Source organism: Vulpes vulpes, chromosome 12 (assembly GCF_048418805.1).
Source record: "Vulpes vulpes isolate BD-2025 chromosome 12, VulVul3, whole genome shotgun sequence".
Lineage (NCBI taxonomy): Eukaryota > Metazoa > Chordata > Mammalia > Carnivora > Canidae > Vulpes > Vulpes vulpes.
Window position 1 is genome coordinate 120,932,205 of NC_132791.1, and position 17,562 is coordinate 120,949,766.

General features: G+C 48.0%; 1 protein-coding gene across 11 annotated transcripts in view; it reads left to right on the forward strand.

The window, feature by feature from the left end:
* Positions 1 to 17,562, forward strand: part of DRD2 (dopamine receptor D2) — a 63,566-nt gene that overhangs the window by 7,655 nt on the left and 38,349 nt on the right. For 6 of the 11 annotated variants that reach the window (XM_072729781.1, XM_072729782.1, XM_026006873.2 and 3 more), the window contains exon 1: positions 4,410 to 4,517. The exons of the other annotated variants lie outside the window; for them this stretch is intronic. The gene's annotated coding sequence lies outside the window, so the exon portion shown is untranslated. Of the gene's footprint in view, positions 1 to 4,409; positions 4,518 to 17,562 lie in introns of those variants that run through there. 11 annotated transcript variants of the gene reach the window in all.

Below are 17,562 nucleotides of genomic sequence, written 5' to 3' on the forward strand. Positions count from 1 at the left end.
TATCTTGGAATTCCTAAGGTTCATCAGCACTGAGGGCTCTACTAAAATGACCAGATAACGGGGCTCACCTTCCAGTAAGCTAGAAGACTTCCAGCCTGTGTCAGTGAACCTCACCATGAATTTTACAAATGCCACATTACCAGCATTTGGTCCCTTCTTTAAGCCCTTAGAACACAACATAGTTAAGCCTGTGGCTCTGGAGTGAGCCTCCCAGGATTTGGCTCCCAACAGCAATACTTTCTAGCTGTGTTACCTTAGGCCAGCTGGCTGACCTCTGTTGCCCGGGGTTCTTATCTGTAAGTGGGGATGTTAATACCGAGATCGTTGGGTTGCAGCAGTTACTTGTGGCAGTAGATGTAAAGACATTTTAAAGAGTCACTGACAAAAGTAAGCACTCCATAAATGTTAACTGTAATAATAATTATTGTTATTATTCGGGAACTTGAGGGGGAGCATTTTGCGCTGCTTTCCTTTTGCATTCACTCAGCACCTGATTTTGCATCTCTGAAATCAAGCACGTTTTTGAAGCTTTCACAAAATTCAAGCTTACATTTCTTTCTTATGCTCTCCACTTATCTGCACAATAATCTTCGGCACTCCCCTGCCAGAAGCTCTTACTCATCTCAAGCAAGAGGAGCTGGAGTTGCTGGTCCATACGTTATGCTGTGCTCACCACAGCGTAGCCGCCCTCTGTCACCATACAATGCTATTACCATACCATTGACCATTTTCCCCATGCTGTGCCCTTTGTCCCCATGACTTATCCACTCCATTATGGAAACCTGTATCTCCCACTCCCCTTCACCCATTCTGCCCATCCCCCCATCCCCCTCCCCTCTGGTACCCATCAGTTTGTTCCATTGGACCCTTATTGATTGCCATTGTAACATGGTATGGTGCGCTCTGGCACAGGCCACTTCCTATTAAACATCAAAAATTAGGAGAAAATTGCCATCCATAAGGACAAGGAGACTTTTCTTTCTTCTACCCTGGTTGAGAAGCCCAAAGAACCTCACATTAAGATCCTCAAAGCTGCTGCAAATAACATGCCGTCCATCTTTTGGGGTCATTCATGACAGAAGCAAGAGCTACCCATTTTTTGGATGAAGGATGGTCTTGCCTGAGAAAGGGATGTAACACTATAGCTTCTTGTCCTAGGACTCTCCAATCCTGAAAGCTACTCCCTTTTTGGCTCTTTTCCTTTTCTACGAATCCTTCACTGGAGAGGACTCTTTCCTAATTGATGTATCTATTTCTGGCTGATTAAGAAGGTTTACTGTTGGGACACCTGGGTGGCTCAGTGGTTGAGCATCTGCCTTTGGCTCAGGTCATGATCCCTGAGTCCCGGGATTGAGTCCCACATCATGCTCCCTACAGGAAGCCTGCTTCTCCCTCTGCCTATATCTCCGCCTCTCTCTCTCTCTCTCTGTGTCTCTCATGAAAACATAAATAAAATCTTAAAAAAAAAAAAAAAAGGATTACTGTTTAGGGAAGGTAGGAGATTGCCAAGGGCATGGCAGTTGTTCCATTCCCTGGTCATCTTCCTCTGGTCAGGTAATAGTCATTTGTTCCTTGGACTCTGATCTGCTCTTCTGTTCATTTATGGCAGGATCAACAAGCAGAAACTAGCATCTGAGATCCCAAGCAGAGGATATCAGCATCACCAAGAAACAAAGATAATTCCATACACAGTTTTCCTTGGAGAGTATATATATATATATACGTATAACTGAAGGCCTAGATTGCTTTGGATGACCAATGGCACAAAGTCTGCCTTTTGGCCAGTCTTCTCTGGTGAGCTGGGGATAGGGTAAGAGGTGATGACTGCTTCCCATAGACTTGTGCTGCCCTCCATACCTTCTGGATTTTGCCTTAGTTACATCTGTGTAACCTCCAAGATGGCCCTCAATACTCCCTGGTATTTATGTTCTTATGTACTATCCTCCTACTTAATTAAAGAAGGAAGACCTGTGTCCCACTAGGATAATACCTAAATGACAGATTGTGACTTCTGAAGATGATGATCATAAAAGGTGCATGACTTCCACCTTATTCTTTCTCGAGTCACTCATCTGGGGAAAGCCACCTGCCATGTCAGGAGGACACTCAAGCAGTCCTATGGAAAGGTCTGTATGGCAAGCAGCTGAGACCTCTTACCACGAGCCATGTGAACGAGCCATCTTGGAAGTAGATCTTTCCTCCCCAGACAAGCCTTCAAATAACTGTGGCCACTTCCAAGGTCTTAATAATTTCAACCTTCTGAGAGACCTGAGCCAGAACCACTCAACTGAGCTGCCTGAATTTCTGACCCACAGAAACCCATTCAGATAATAAGTTTTTGTTGTTCAAAGTTACTGAGTTTGGGGAGGATTTATTACATAATAGAAAATGAATACACGCTCTGAAATTATTCTCTGTGAAGTTATTCACCCTTTTCTTCTGCAATGATGTGGGAGTCCCTTCACTCTCCACGTAGAAGATAGATTCCTCTTACTGGACTCAAGCTCCTCTGGTGAGCCTCAAGGGCATCCCTGATTTTGTTTTGAGATTTTGAAAGTGCTCATGTTTCACACATGGCTGTCAGGAGCCTCTCAGCCCTCGTCCTAACCCGACTGGGCAGCTGATTTCTAGTCTGTCTTCCTGTACTCACTCTTCCCTGAATGTCTTCTGGTGGTGGCTGCCTATCCACATGCATTTCACTTTTTATTCTTTCATTGAACTAAAATTACTGAGAACCACTATGTATCAGGAACTCATGTTGGTTACAAATATGTTAGCAAAAAAAAAAAAACAAAGATCCCTGCACTCCCAGAACTTACATTCTAGTTTAAGGTGAAAAGACGGTACACAACAAATATAAAAAGTCAACGACTGAGTGTGTGAGAAGGCAATAAGTAGCTGAGAAAAGAAAAAATTGATCAAGGCTCTGTGATATGGCATGCTGGGGTGTGGGGTGAGAGGGACATTTGCATTGTTAAGTAGGGTTGTCAGGAGGAATGTCACTGAGAATGTGACAACTGAGAAAAGCCTTAAAGGACGAGGGGAGTGGATTTTGCAGCTACCAGAGGGAAGAGCATTCAAGGGAGGGGGATCATATAGTCTGTGTGCATTTTAAAGCACTTTTAATAATTGTCTTGTTCCCTCTGGAGCATTAGTAATACTCTGCCTTTGGAACTCCCTTTTAATTTTCAAAGCCCATGAGGCAATAGTAATCTCTTGCATTTGTAAATCACTTTCTCATGCCCTATCCCTACTAATCCTTACAACAAGCCCCTGAGGCAACTGTTAACAACCTCCATTTTGCAGATGTGGCCACTGAGGCTCAGAGAGGCTAAGCAAAATGTATTCAGGCTTGCAGAGCTAGGAATTACTGGAGTTACTGCCTCCGGAAAACTCTGACGCTCTGTGCTTATATTGCTGTCTGAATGCTCAATGCTAATCTTTCAATTGTGTGATTCTTGTCATCCCCATGAGGCTGAGAGCCTCCTTCATGCTTCCCCAGTACCTATTTTAACCCAAAAGGATGCTGAGCACTTGCTAGCCACTTACTTAAATTGTGGCATGAGTGAGTGTGAGTGGGTGAACGAGTGATGGCTTACTTCCCCATGGCCACAGTTTCTTGAAGCCCAGCAAGAGTGTCTGGCAGTGTCAGCGGGTTAGCAAGATGCTTCATGCCTGTCTCTTGCATCCTCAAGCAGCAATCTCTGATTACCTTCAGCCACAAGTACATTATCCTTTGCCTAGAAATTGTTCACAGCTGTTGCAGGGCATGGAAGTCAGGGGTTATTGAATATTGGAGCCTGCTTCAATCAGACACACACATAGAGAGGAAGGTACTGCTTCAAGGTGAGCTGTCAAGGAAACACAGATATGTTGGCCCAGCTCTGCCTGGGGGCCTGAAGACAAGCAGGATAGAATAGTTGTTGGGATCTGTCTTTGGACAGAGCTCTGGGTGGTTTGCTTTGAAGCTGGGATTTAGGGTTCGGGGAACAGGGCTGATCCTTAGTTTAAAAGGTACAGATAAGCATAATTTACCTGACACTCTTGAAAAGTGTAACAGTTTGAGCCCATCTTTCCCAAAATCAATTCTTAAAAAATGAGGTACCCACCCCCTGCCCATCTAGCTATTAATGATAACAAAGTGATTCAGAGGATGAACTTGGAAGCCAGACTCCTATAGGCTCAGACCTGTGTTCTGCTGGTAACCAGCTCTGTGACCTCAATCAAGTTACTATAACCCTTTCAGATTCAGGTTTTTCTTCCGTGAAATAGGGGGGACTGTGACACTTACTCCATAGGGTTTGTGGGAAGTAAATAAATCGTGCATGTGAAGTGCTTAGCTGACACATGGTACCTGACACATGGTAACTCTTGATAAAAGTTCACTTTGTTATTCTCATTATAATTAGTAGGAGGCATTGAAATGTCCACAGGATCCTTCCCAGGCTATGCTCCAAATTTCATCTCTCTTCTGGAAGGAAGAAAGGCATCATTGCAAGAGGAGGAAACCAGACAAGGTGGGACCTGACTCCTGGGTGTTGTTTTTTTGGAAGAACCCAATGTCAAACAGCAAGAGAGAATGGCAGAGTCTCAGGGTCCCTTCTGCCACACGCTGTTGTCACCAACTTGGGGTTGGAACGTGCAGTAGCCAAGGAGCCCAAAGAAACTAAGGACTGAAGAATGGAGCTTTAGCTGAGGACAGTGCAGTGAAGCCAGAGGCATAGCAGGGGCCAGACTGTGAACTCTAAAGCCTGATGAAGACTCTGTCCTGAGGGCAAGAAGAAACCAAAACCCAGGTTGGGTTTTAAGCAGGAGAATAACCCAATTAGCTTCATTTGCATTAAAAAAAAATCACAGAGGGTGCCCTGTGAGAGAGCTGGTGCTACAGAAGCCAGACCGAAAGAAGGGTAGCCAGCAGGGCTTTTGGTTGTCCAGTACGGGTGTGCTGGGGGTCTGGACCAAAGTGAGGCTGGCTAGACAGAAAGACAGGAGAGATTCGCAAAGTTATTTAAAATTCAAAAGAACTTGCTGATTGATGAGCTGTGGAGGATGAGGGGAAGGGAGAAGCCAAGGATGATTTAAGGACCATGAAGCAAGGCAATTAAGGATATTGGGCCAAAAAATCTGAGCCAGTATATTGGGGGTTGGGGCATGTGGGACTGGAAGCAGCGAACTGATGGCGATGATGAGGCCAGAGAACTGGAACCCTGGGAGGAACTGAGTGCACGAGCTGGGACAATTGTGGTCACAGAGGGAGATAACCCAGTTTCTGAGTATAAGAGGAGCAGAGTGGTCCTGGGTGATGACAAGGTCCAGGATGCAGTCATGGGAACAGCATGCCCTTGGAGATGAGGGCATCAAGGAGCTGAGAGGCCAAGGTTCCGGAAGTAGGTTCCACCCAGGTCAATGGCAGGACGAGGGGCTGGAGTGCAGGACAGGGAGTGAGGTGCCAGAGTCTTTGTGGAGTAGGGAAGTGGCCGGGAATCTATGGATGGCCCTGACACGGGCAGAATGAGGGGTTATGGATCGGTGGCACGCACCTCAAAGGACTGGTCCTACGGGAAGGCAGAGGAAGGCTAAGGAGACAGGGAAGGACTGTGGTGGTGGTGCTGTCAGTGAGGCTGACGAGAGACACATCTTTCCAGTCTCACCACACTGGCGTTCTCTTCTGCTCCCTCACTCGCTCTACAGAGAATGGGGGGTGGGGGGAGCCGAACAGAGGGTGGTGAGTGGGTGTGAAGCGGTGGATGAGAGATGGAAGAGGTGGTGGTTACAAGGAAGAGAAAAGCAAATGGGTCTGCTGTCATTCCTGTGTACTTACTGTACCATGTCCAGCCTTTGGGGATGTTTTCTCTGCCTGAATGCTCCAGCCCTTGGCCTGAGACACTAACTTCTAGTCAGCCTTTAAAACTGAGCACACACATCACTTCTTCCAGGGAGCCTTCCCTGGTTTTCCCCCTACACTGTCCCACCAGCCTGGGCTAGGGAGCCTTCCTTTATATTTCCATAACATGAAGTGTAAGATTTTTTGTTTTTTTGTTTTTGTTTGTTTGTTTGTTTGTTTTAAGAGGGACGCCTGGGTGACTCAGCGGTGGAGCATCTGCCTTCGGCTCAGAGAGTGATCAAGTCCCTCATCGGGCTCCCTGTGAGAAGCCTGCTTCTCCCTCTGTCTGTGTCTCTGCCTCTCTCTGTGTCTCTCATGAATCTTTTTTTCAAAAGATTTTATTTATTTACTTAATGGAGGGAGAGAGAGAGAGACAGCGAGCACACAAGCAGGTGGAGGGGCAGAGGGCAGGGGAAAGCTGAGCAGGGAGCCTAACGTGGGACTTGACCCTAGGACTCTGAGATCATGACCTGAGCTGAAGTAGATGCTCAACCAGGTGAGCCACCCAGGTGCCCTGACGTGTAAGAGTTAACACGCCATATTATAACATTTATAGTTGCCCGTTTACTGCTCTTTTCTCCCACTAGATAGGAAATTCCTCGCGTGGGAGGAGTGAAGCCCTTACCTCCCCAGGCTCAGGTACCAGCCCACTGCACTGCACATGGCGGGAGTGTGATCAGGGGAATGCCCTGCGCCCCCCTACACAGTAATAACACAGGAGGACGCACTGTCTTGTGCTCACCCTTGAAGGCCCCTGTAGCATTAAGTCAGGCTAGAAAGTTTCTCCAGCAATTGACGCAGACTGGAGAGATCCCAGCACGCCAAGGCTGCAAAGACCCTTAGGGACCCAGACTAACCCCTCGTGTGCGGATGAGAGATCTGTGCACAGAGAAGTAAGCAGTGCATCCCGAGTCCCCTGGCTGTTCCACCGCAGACCACACTGAGACAGTGGGCCTGCCAGCAACGTCCCGCTGACTTCCCACGTCACCAAGCCAGTGCCCCTTGCCAAGCCTGACAGCCGGAGAGGGCGTCTTCTGCACTGCTGGGCCTCTGGTGGCCTTATCAAAGGTTCTTAATTTTACCCTTTGTCCTTTCTTCCCATTTCTGGGTCCTAGATGGCTGATTTGGTGGCCCTTACTACTCAGCTCTACTCCTGGGAAAAACAGATGAGTGGAATGTAACGCAGGACCGAGTCCGTACTTACATATTTTGAGGGGCTCACAGCTTTGAGGGATGGAGCAGCAGAGCCTTTAACGTTCTCCTTTCTCACTGAGAAGCAGATTGTAGGCAGGTGGATACTCAGTGTATCAAAGGGCAAAAGCCCTTTCAACACTACGTTATTGTCATTGATTATAACAGAATAGGGTGGGCTGATGACTCCTTGGTCACCAGCCAGAACTTAGCACTGGACAGCAAGGAGGGGTGGTTCCGGTGTTCTGCACTGAGCACGTGCTCGGCAGGTAGTAAGCTGTCAATAAGCCACTGTTGCGTGTGTGGACATATGTACGAATGAACACATGAATATGGTCCTCTTGCAGAGCAGGCTGAGATTTGCTCAAAAATGAGTCCATCGTGTCCTGAAGGAACTGGGGGGGAAACTGAGCAAGTAGCCTGGAGAAATCAAATGACCACTGCCTTTCGTTGTAAGCACTTTTGCCTGGCTCCCAAATAAGAAAAGTGCATGGTGTAGGATGGCTGTTCTGAGTGTTCAGATCCTGTGTGGATTCTCTGGGCCCCAGCGCATGGAGAAGGTCTCTAGAGGGAGACAGAAGGTGGGCAGCCCTCTGCAGAGCTCACAGCCACCTGCCCTTAAACGTGGTAGGGCTCAGGGAGCCTGGGGAATGTGATCATTTCCACAGTAACAAAGTATCCCAAACGGGGTATCTCAACAGGAAGTTGTTCTCTCGTAGTTCTGGAGGCTGGAAGTCTGACATCAAGGTGGGGACAGGGCCGTGTTCCCTCTGAGGGCCCTTGGCTCTGCCAGGCCTCTTCTACCTTCTCAGGGTTCCTGGCGTCCCCCGGCTCCAGTCTCTGCCCCGTCTTCCATCATCCATGTCTCTTCGTGTGTCTCTGTGTCCTCACCTCTTCTCATAAGGATACCAGCTATAGGATTTTTTTTAATAATTATTTTTATTTTTTAATTAAGAAAATTTTTTTATTGGTGTTCAATTTGCCAATGTATAGCATAACACCCAGTGCTCATCCCGCCAAGTGCCCCCCTCAGTGCCCATCACCCAGTCATCCCACCCCCTGCCCACCTCCCTTTCCACCACCCCTAGTTCGTTTCCCAGAGTTAGGAGTCTCTCATGTTCTGTCTCCCTTCCTGATATTTCCCACTCATTTTCTCTCCTTTCCCCTTTATTCCCTTTCACTAATTTTTATATTCCCCAAATGAATGAGACCATATAATGTTTGTCCTTCTCTGATTGACTTATTTCACTCAGCATAATACCCTCCAGCTCCATCCACGTCAAAGCAAATGGTGAGTATTTGTCGTTTCTAATGGCTGAGGAATATTCCATTGTATACATAGACCACATCTTCTTTATCCATTCATCTTTCGATGGACACTGAGGCTCCTTCCACAGTTTGGCTATTGTGGACATTGCTGCTAGAAACATCGGGGTGCAGGTGTCCCAGCGTTTCACTGCATCTGTATCTTTGGGGTAAATCCCCAGCAGTGCAATTGCTGGGTCGTAGGGCAGGTCTATTTTTAACTCTTTGAGGAACCTCCACAGTTTTCCAGAGTGGCTGCACCAGTTCACATTCCCACCAACAGTGTAAGAGGGTTCCCCTTTCTCCGCATCCTCTCCACCATTTGTGGTTTCCTGCCTTGTTAATGTTCCCCATTCTCACTGGTGTGAGGTGGTATCTCATTGTGGTTTTGATTTGTATTTCCCTGATGGCAAGTGATGCAGAGCATTTTCTCATGTGCATGTTGGCCATGTCGATGTCTTCCTCTGTGAGATTTCTGTTCATGTCTTTTGCCCATTTCATGATTGGATTGTTTGTTTCTTTGCTGTTGAGTTTAATAAGTTCTTTGTAGATCTTGGATACTAGCCCTTTATCTGACATGTCATTTGCAAATATCTTCTCCCATTCTGTAGGTTGTCTTTTAGTTTTGTGGACTGTTTCTTTTGCTGTGCAGAACCAGCTATTGGATTTAAGGCCCCCGTAACCTGATAGAATTCCATCGAGATCCTTAAGTAGTTACCTTAGTACTGCCTTTGCTAGGAACCTGTTTCCAAAAAGGCCAGAATCTGAGGCTCTGGGTGGACATGAATTTGGGAGGTCTCAGTTCAGCCCATGGTAGGGAGCTTCCTGACTCGCTCGTTCCTGGTCCGTGGAGACAGTCTTTGCCTCTTCCCAGGCAAGACTGTTTCCCTTCCAGTCACCTGTCGCTGGGACAGCTGGCCGCTCACCTAGCTGAAGCTGCATCTCCCAGGTTAGACGGCAAGTAAGGACAAGAAAGAAACCAATTAGTATGATGGGGACTTGGGGATTAACTGGGATTCACTGGCCTCCTGGAACAGTGGGCAGTAAGGGGGAAGGTTAAGGGGGGTTCAGAGGAAGAGAGAAGAAGGGGATCCCTTCAGAGTTCCAGAAAGCGGAGGTCCCTGTAGGCCTGGGCTCAGGACTGGGAGGACGGTGACTGGATGCAGATACAAAGTATCTCGTCCTAAGGAACTCAGGGATTTGGAAGTGTTCACTCAACATTCATCCTGTGAGCATTTACTCAATGTCTCCTATGTGTTAATGCTCTCATTTCAGAAGTGAGTGTATTGAGGCTCCAGCAGGCCAAGAGTAGTCTACAAGGTGTCTCCAGGGACAGAGCAGGTCCAAATTCCAAGTCTTTTCACCTTCTCAGTGCACCTTCCACAAAGTAAGCCCTTCTCTTGTTTTACTCCCATCTGCCGTGGGAGTCCCTGTTCTCCACTAGCAAATGGGGATAAAGTCAGCGACCCCTGCATCTGGCCAGGGCTTGATCATGACAGCGTGTGTCCTCAGAAGCTCCCTGATGTGGTGGGGGTGGAACCCCTGGGTTCAGCTTTGCTGGGGGTGGAGGGAGGGAGCTGAGGGAGTTCCCTGCAGAGAAGGAGAGCTGGGATCTCAGACAGAGGCTAGTGGAGACGTGCCCTGGATTACAAGCCAGAGCCTCCCAGGGAGCCCCATCATTGGGTTTGCCCAACTGGCCAGTCCTTACGGACTTGAAGATGATGATAGTGCCAGGGAGCTTTCTGGGCCCTTTGTAAGGATTACACATCTGCAAACATGGAACCTGGAGCCTTGCAGATTTACCTTTTTGTGATAAGTTCACCTTCCTGGCACCTTAGAAGCCAGTATGACAATCCTTGGAACTGCTGTAGCATCCCCCAGTGGGACTGCACCCCACCAAAGCCTGCCTCTTGGGGCTTTCCAATCTGGATGTTGGTCAGTAATGATCTGGTTTCCTCCAGATGTTCAGTAATTATGTAAGACCTGAGAGAAAAGTGAATCCCCTCACTGTGACATGTTGGGGTGGGGGGTCAGGGAAGGATTTTTAAGGATCTGTTCTCAGTCCACCTTTGGGGATTAGAGACTCAATATAGGGCTTGGCTCGGGGCCTGTATGGCTCCTGGGGCAGCTGGCCTGCCAGGTCCTTCCAGTTTCTCTGGCTTCCGTCTGCCCTCTGTGGCATGTCCCCAGTCTGTCTCCATGGCAATGCCATAGCCCCAGGAATCCTTGGTCCTGGTAGGGGAGAGGGGATAAGGGGAGGGCAGGAGCACAGGGAGCCAGCAGTAGCCACGTGCCTCTTCTGAGCAGCAGAGCTCCAGAGGGCTGGGGAAAATACCCCCACAAAAGGCTGGCAGCAAGGAGGGGCCGGGGCTGAGGGCCCCTAGACATTCTTTGGTCTGGAAAAGGAGCCAGGAACTCTGTCCTCAGAATCTCTGTCCTCAGGGGGCTCCTGGAAGCTAGTAGCTTGGGGATCTCCTTAGGGGGAAGCTGCAGACAGCCCAGCTTGGGGCACAGCCCAGGTGCTCTTTGGCCCAGGGAAAGCCACCCAGTTGGGGGTCCCCACAGGGCTCTCCTCCCCTGACCTTCCCTGTTTCACCAGACAGAGTACCTCTTTCCTCCCACTTGGATGTCTGCCTGTGGCATCTCACAAGCTCCATGAGGCTGGCTCGGCCTTGGGTGGAGGGGAGGCACCAGTGCCAGCTGGGTGTGGCAGGGTCCTCAGCAAACAGCTGGGGCTGCTTCAGATGAGCTGGAACACCGGTCTATCTTTGCACACTCAGAGTCGAACAGATGTCTCTCTCCCATTGGGATAGTCTATCACAATAATCCTGAATGAAGATCGTTACATTGAGCTGCCTCTAAGCAGAGTCTCTGAGTTTCAGTCCACCAGACACAGACACCCAGGAAAACCAAGTAAGATGGACACCAAAAGCCAAGAAATAGAAGTCCGAGCCAGAGTCCAGTGTATACCTGCCAGCCTGGGCACTGCTCCTTGGAGCCCCCTGCCCAGTTTCTTGGAGATCTAGCCATCTGCCAATTTACTGGGCTGGTTTTTTTCCCCCTCAGTAAACTAGACCCACTCAGGCCTTTCTAGGGGCCTAGAGAGTCAGGAGTCTTGAGTTCTAGCCTCAGTTCCATCACCTTGTTAAGGGGAAAACATGACTCTGCCAGTTGTTAGAACAGTAAGGAAGACTTCCCTCAGGACTGTTGTGATAGACTGTCTCAATGGGGAGAGAGGTCCGTCTCAACTGCGAGTGTGCAAAGACAGCTTGGAGTTTATAACCAATGAGCACAATGAGGGCTCGTGGGTGGAAAAGTATAAGAGGAGAAATGAAGGGGAGGGGGAGTTCTTGCTAAACCAACCTAATAGGATTCTTGCTGAAGGCAGCCAGGGGATCAGGAATCGGGGGTAGAGGATTTTCTTTGACTCCACAGAATCCCTGCTCAAACTGGGCAAGGCATCAGGATGAGGTCTCCTGGAAAGGAGGACTCACAGGAGCCTGATCACTGTTTGGTCAAGCCTAACCGGGGGTCTAGGGATATGTAATGTCTCCCGCCCTCTGGCTCCTATATCTATAATATGGGGTTGGGTTGGATGAGGCTCCTTTCAGTGTAGACAAACCACAACCACCAACTGCTTCTCTAATTCTACCTTCTTCGCCCAGAACTGCTTCTGAGTGTCACAAACATTGCTTTTAAACACATCTATTCAGGTGTTCATTTTACAGTCAGATGCTTTTGCCTACAGTGGTATTTGATTTACTCAAGTGAATTATATCTACCATTTTAAAATACTGACGATGCCTAGTGCCTCATACATATCATCTTCAATGCTTGGGACAGTCATAGAAGGTAGGAATTATTATTCTCATTTTACAGATGAGAAAGCTGAAGACCAGAGATGTTAGGAAAATGTACTTGAGGCCACAGGAGTGGCAAGAACAAAAGCTGGTGTTTGAGGCCAGGTGTGTCTGGTATGACTACCCCTTGGCTGCTGCTGCGCCACGTGAAGCGCTCCCACAGGCCTGCTTTGTAGACTGCACTTTCATCACAGGTCTTAATGAGACAAAATTCAACTGTGTACATCTGATTCATCTTTAAAACATTTTTAAAAAGATTTATTTATTTATTTATGATAGACATAGAGAGAGAGAGAGGCAGAGACACAGGTGGAGGGAGAAGCAGGCTCCATGCTGGGAGCCTGACGCAGGACTTGATCCCGGGACTCCAGAATCGCGCCCTGGGCCAAAGGCAGGCGCCAAACCGCTGAGCCACCCAGGGATCCCCTAATTTTTAAAAATTTTTGAAAGAGTTTATTTATTGAGAGAGAGCAAGCAAGCACATGCAAGCAGGGAGAGGGGCAGAGAGAGGGGGAGAGAGAGAATCTCAGGCAGACTCCAAGCTGAGCATGCAGCCCAATGTGGGGTTTGATTTCATGACCCTAAGATCATGACTTGAGCCAAAACCAAGAGTTGGTTGCTTAGCCAGCTGAGCCATTGAGTATATTTTAAAGATCTTGTTGACTTTATTCAATGATTCATGAATGGGGCAGGATTCCATCTAGCAGACAGACAGGGGCTCCAAGGAGATGTACACAATGAAAGACTTCTAGGCAGAAGGGAGTGGGACAAGGATGTAGTACTAGCAAAGAGCAGATTGGTTGTGGCCAGGTCACTTTCCTATAGGGGATGGCAAGGGTCTATCAGCCAGGTACTCCCTAGTGCTAATGAGGTGATCTCTGACTGAGGGGTTTAAGATTCCATTTCTGGGAGAAGCCAAAACTGTAACTAAGTCTAGGTTTCATGATGTGGGGCTTAGTGTAAGTGACTCCATTGGGGCCTGCTGTCTTGCTTTTAACACAGTGCATGCCACAATGTGCTATAATGACTTCCTCCTTTGTTCTTCCCACCCCACCCCACCCCCCAACCCTCAGCCCCCAGCATGTGAGGTCAATTAGGGCACCTTCCTGTTCTTAGTGTTTAAGTACACAGGAGATCCTGAATATCCGTAGGGGGAATGCATGAGTGAAGGAATAGGTATATGCCAAAAATTTGGAACTTGGAAAAACTGGAGACTATGTACATTGTCTATAGTGCTATTCACAATGTTGGGGCTTCAGTGAATCCTAATTCATATGCACGTGGACACACACACACACAAATCATCAGTGCCAATTTGTGGTGGTATACACACAACATAGGTTGTGATGGACCAGCAGTTTTGTGTGTATATGTGTGTGCAGATCATGACTGATATGTGTCCTCTCAAATAAGTTAGTCCATTAATTTTGGCTGACACATTTGGAGTCAATAAATCTGCGTGCTGGCACAAGGGTGATAAAAACCATAAAGGGCTGTGTTTCCGTATTAACAAACATCAAGAAGCTGTAAACACAACCTTTTTCTCATTTCTTCCTGGTGATATTTGTAGGCCTACACCTGGCATTCTGTGTCGCCCACGTGGCCAGAGATTACACATGCAGGAAGAAGGCAGTCAAGACACAGAATAAAGGAATCCGAGAGAGAAGCATGTGTCAAAATCCACGGCCTGAAAAATCATTTTATAATTAAAAAAAAATAACACTGTGTGTGTTTTGCCAGGATACGTGTGCTTATGTATAAAAATGGCTAAATTCTCTGGTTAAACTCCATTTAACTAGCTGAGCTATGGGTTCGGGAGATTGTTTTTCTAATTGCAGGTCTGGGTGATATCACCAGCTAGCTGGGAGTCCCAAGGGGAGGCTAAGAAAGTCATGTTCTGCCCTTGTCATCCCTACAAGGCAGTCTCGTGTTCCTCACTATCACCCACTGCTGCCACTCCCAGGCCTGGGAGGGCCCAGGGCTTTGGTCCTGGCCCACACACCCTAGCCTCGTGAGCAGCCCCAGAAGCAGAGGCTGCTGTTCTGTGCACCTTCCAGGACTAGGGCAGTAATTGGCCCTGGCTCTAATGAGTGGGCCCAAGGTGACAAAGCCCATCAGCCCCTTGGAACTGCTACTTTTGGAGGAACCAGGAGCAGCCTCAAACCAGCAACCTGGAGAGCTGCCACTGGGCCAGTACCTAATTCCCAAATTAAGTGTTTCAGGGGCCTGGCTTTTACAGTGCAGAAAGAGCTCAGAGGCAGCTCTGGCAGGAGCTGCAAAAGCAGACAAATCCAAGTCTTGGCAAGTGATTTCATTGCAAGTCAGTACTCCAAGCTTCCTTCTTCTCCCTTGTCATCAGATGCAAATGGGGCTTTTGTCCCAGGGACTTCCTGGGTGGTGTGGTCCTGGTGCTGGTGATGGTGGGAGCTCCAGAGTGGCCCTGGGGACTCAATTATTGAGCCTGGCAGAGGGGCAGGAGGTGTTGAACTGTCAACTGAGTGGAACCTTAAGGACTCTCAATCCTGTGGATTCACCCTTAAGTTTCCTGCCTAGAAACATACAGAAACACCCAGTCCACCAAGATGTGTTACACAGCACAGGGTTGTTGGTTTTATTGGTGAGAACACCCTTTCTTTCTGTTGCCTGGTGGCTTCTTATGATCGAATGAATGTTCACCAAAGAAGGCAACCCACTGTGGTCAGCCCACTGTGGTAGGCATGGGTCCTCCACAGATTTTATTTACTTATTTGACATAGAGAGTCAGAGAGAGAGAGAGAGAGAGAGAGAGAGCGCACAAGCAGGGGGAGTGGGAGAGGCAGGCAAAGGGAGATGGAGAAGCAGGCTCTCTGCTGAGCAGGGAGCCCCATGCAGGGCTCGATCTCAGGGCCTCATGACCTGAACTGAAGGCAGATGCTTAACCCACTGAGCCACCCAGGCGCCTGCAGGTCCTCCAATCACCCAGACCCACTGAGGGAAGAGATTCTATCTCCACTTTGCTGACGCGGTCGAGCCTCACAGAGGTGGAATGACTGGTCCAAGCAATGGCATAGTCAGGATGCAAAAGCAGCTCTTTCTGACCTTTTGCACGGCTCCCTGTCTACTGTCTACCTCTCCCACTCACATGTAAGCTTCGCAGGAAGGAGCATGTTATGTTTAGATCACCCCCCAGGGCCTAGCAAAGTGCCCACAGTAGGTACTAATGCATCTAGAGGAAAGGAGTGCATTCAGTTTTAGAATTCTTATAAAACTAGTTACCCCCATCCTAATTAGCTCTGGAGGCTGGTGCATGTTACTGACATCTTATGGGTCTCAGTTTCCTCATGGAAGATTCTTGGAGGATGGTCACCTGGTTGGATCACACGGGATCGGCCTCCCAGCCCAGCAGCTTCTATGGAGGCCCACAGTGAGCCCCGTGCTTTGTTCATTCTTTTCTTGAAGAGTGGGAGGTGAGTTCTATGTGGAGCCAGCATAATTTCCTTTTCTTTTTTTTATCGTGGTAAGAAACACATCACATAAAATTTACCATTTTTTGTACCCAACGTGGGGCCTGAACTCAGGACCCTGAGATCAAGACCTGAGTGGAGATGGAGTGGAGATGAAGAGTCGGTCGCTCAAACGACTGAGCCACCCGGGTGTTCCCTCATCTTAACCATTTTTTAAGTGTACAGTTCGATAGTGTGAAGTATATTCACTTCGTTGTGTGACACACTCCAGAACTTTCTCCTTTTGCGACACTGAAACTCTATACCGATTAAACTCTAATTCCCCGCTTCCTCGCTCGTCCTTGAGCCGCCAGCCCTGACAGCCACCATCCCACTTCCTGTTTCTGGGAGTCTGACCACTTGATACACCTCATATAAATGAATCATACAGTGCTTTTCTTTTCGTGACTGGCTTATTTCATTTCACACAGTGTCCTCGAGGTTCATCCATGTTGTAGCATGTGTCAGAATGTCGTTCCTTTTAAAGGCTGAATTATATTCCGTTGTATGTATAGATCACATTTAAAAAAATCTATTCACCCACTGATGGGACACCTGAGTTGCTTCCACCTCTTGGCTATTGTGAATAATGTTACCACGAGCATGAGTGTGCAAATTTCTCTGAGATCTGCTTTTATTTCTTTTTAAATATTTTATTTATTTATTCATGAGAGACACAGAGAGAGGCAGAGACACAGGCAGAGGGAGAAGCAGGGTCCCTGTGGGGAGTCCGATGCAGGACTTGATCCCAGGACCCTGGGATCACACCCGAGTCGAAGGCAGACGCTCAACCACTGAGTCACCCTGGCACCCCAAGATCTGCTTTTAATTCTTTTGGATATAAACCCAGAAGTTGGACAGGTGGATCATATGGCAGTCCTATTTTTGATTTGGTGAGGAACTTCCATATTTTTCCACAGTTATTCCATCCTTTCCTGTTCCCACCAGTGATGCACAGGATTCCAATTTCTCCAAGTCTTCATCAACACTTGCTACTTTCTGTTCTTAAAATAGTGGCCATCCTTGTGGTGTGAAGTGATATCTCATTGTGTTTTCTTAATAAAGATTTTATTTATATATTTATTCATGAGAGACACAGAGAGGCAGAGACACAGGCAGAGGAAGAAGCAGGCTCCATGCAGGGAGCCCCACGTGGGACTTGATCCCGGGACTCCAGGATCACACCCTGAGCTGAAGGCAGAGACACTCAAACACTGAGCCACCCAGGCGCCCCTCTCATTGTGGTTTTGATTTGTATTTCTTTTTTTTTTTTTAAAGATTTTATTTATTTATTTGACAGAGAAAGAGAGAGAGTGCACACAGGCAGGGGAATGCAGCAGGCAGAAGGAGAGGGAAGAGCGGAATCCTCACTGAGCCCCGACTTTGGACTCGATTCCAGATCCTGGGATAACAACCTGAGAGGGAGAAGGCAGATATTTAACCCACTGAGCCACCCAGGTGCCCCTTGATTTGTGTTTCTAATAACTAGTGACGTTGAGCCTCTTTCTATAGGTTCATTCATTCTTGGTGGAGCTGAACAAGGGGACCCCAAGCAGCTAATAAACAGGGCAGATATGGTGGGATTCCCACAGAAGTTGGCCTGGCATCCAAGGAGTCCTGATTTTTTTCCAGGAGATTGAGTGGACAGTGAAGCTTTTCTGCTTTCCCCTCCAGCCAGGATGAGGTACAGAGGATGCACTAATCTGCTCCTGATCCAGGCCACTAGGGTCTGACAGGCAAGGGGCAGCCATAGGTAGCCGAGGGAAGCTCCAGGGTTTTGGAGTCAGACGCATTTGAATCCTAAGTCTAACTTCTAGGTGTGACTTGGAATAAATTGCTT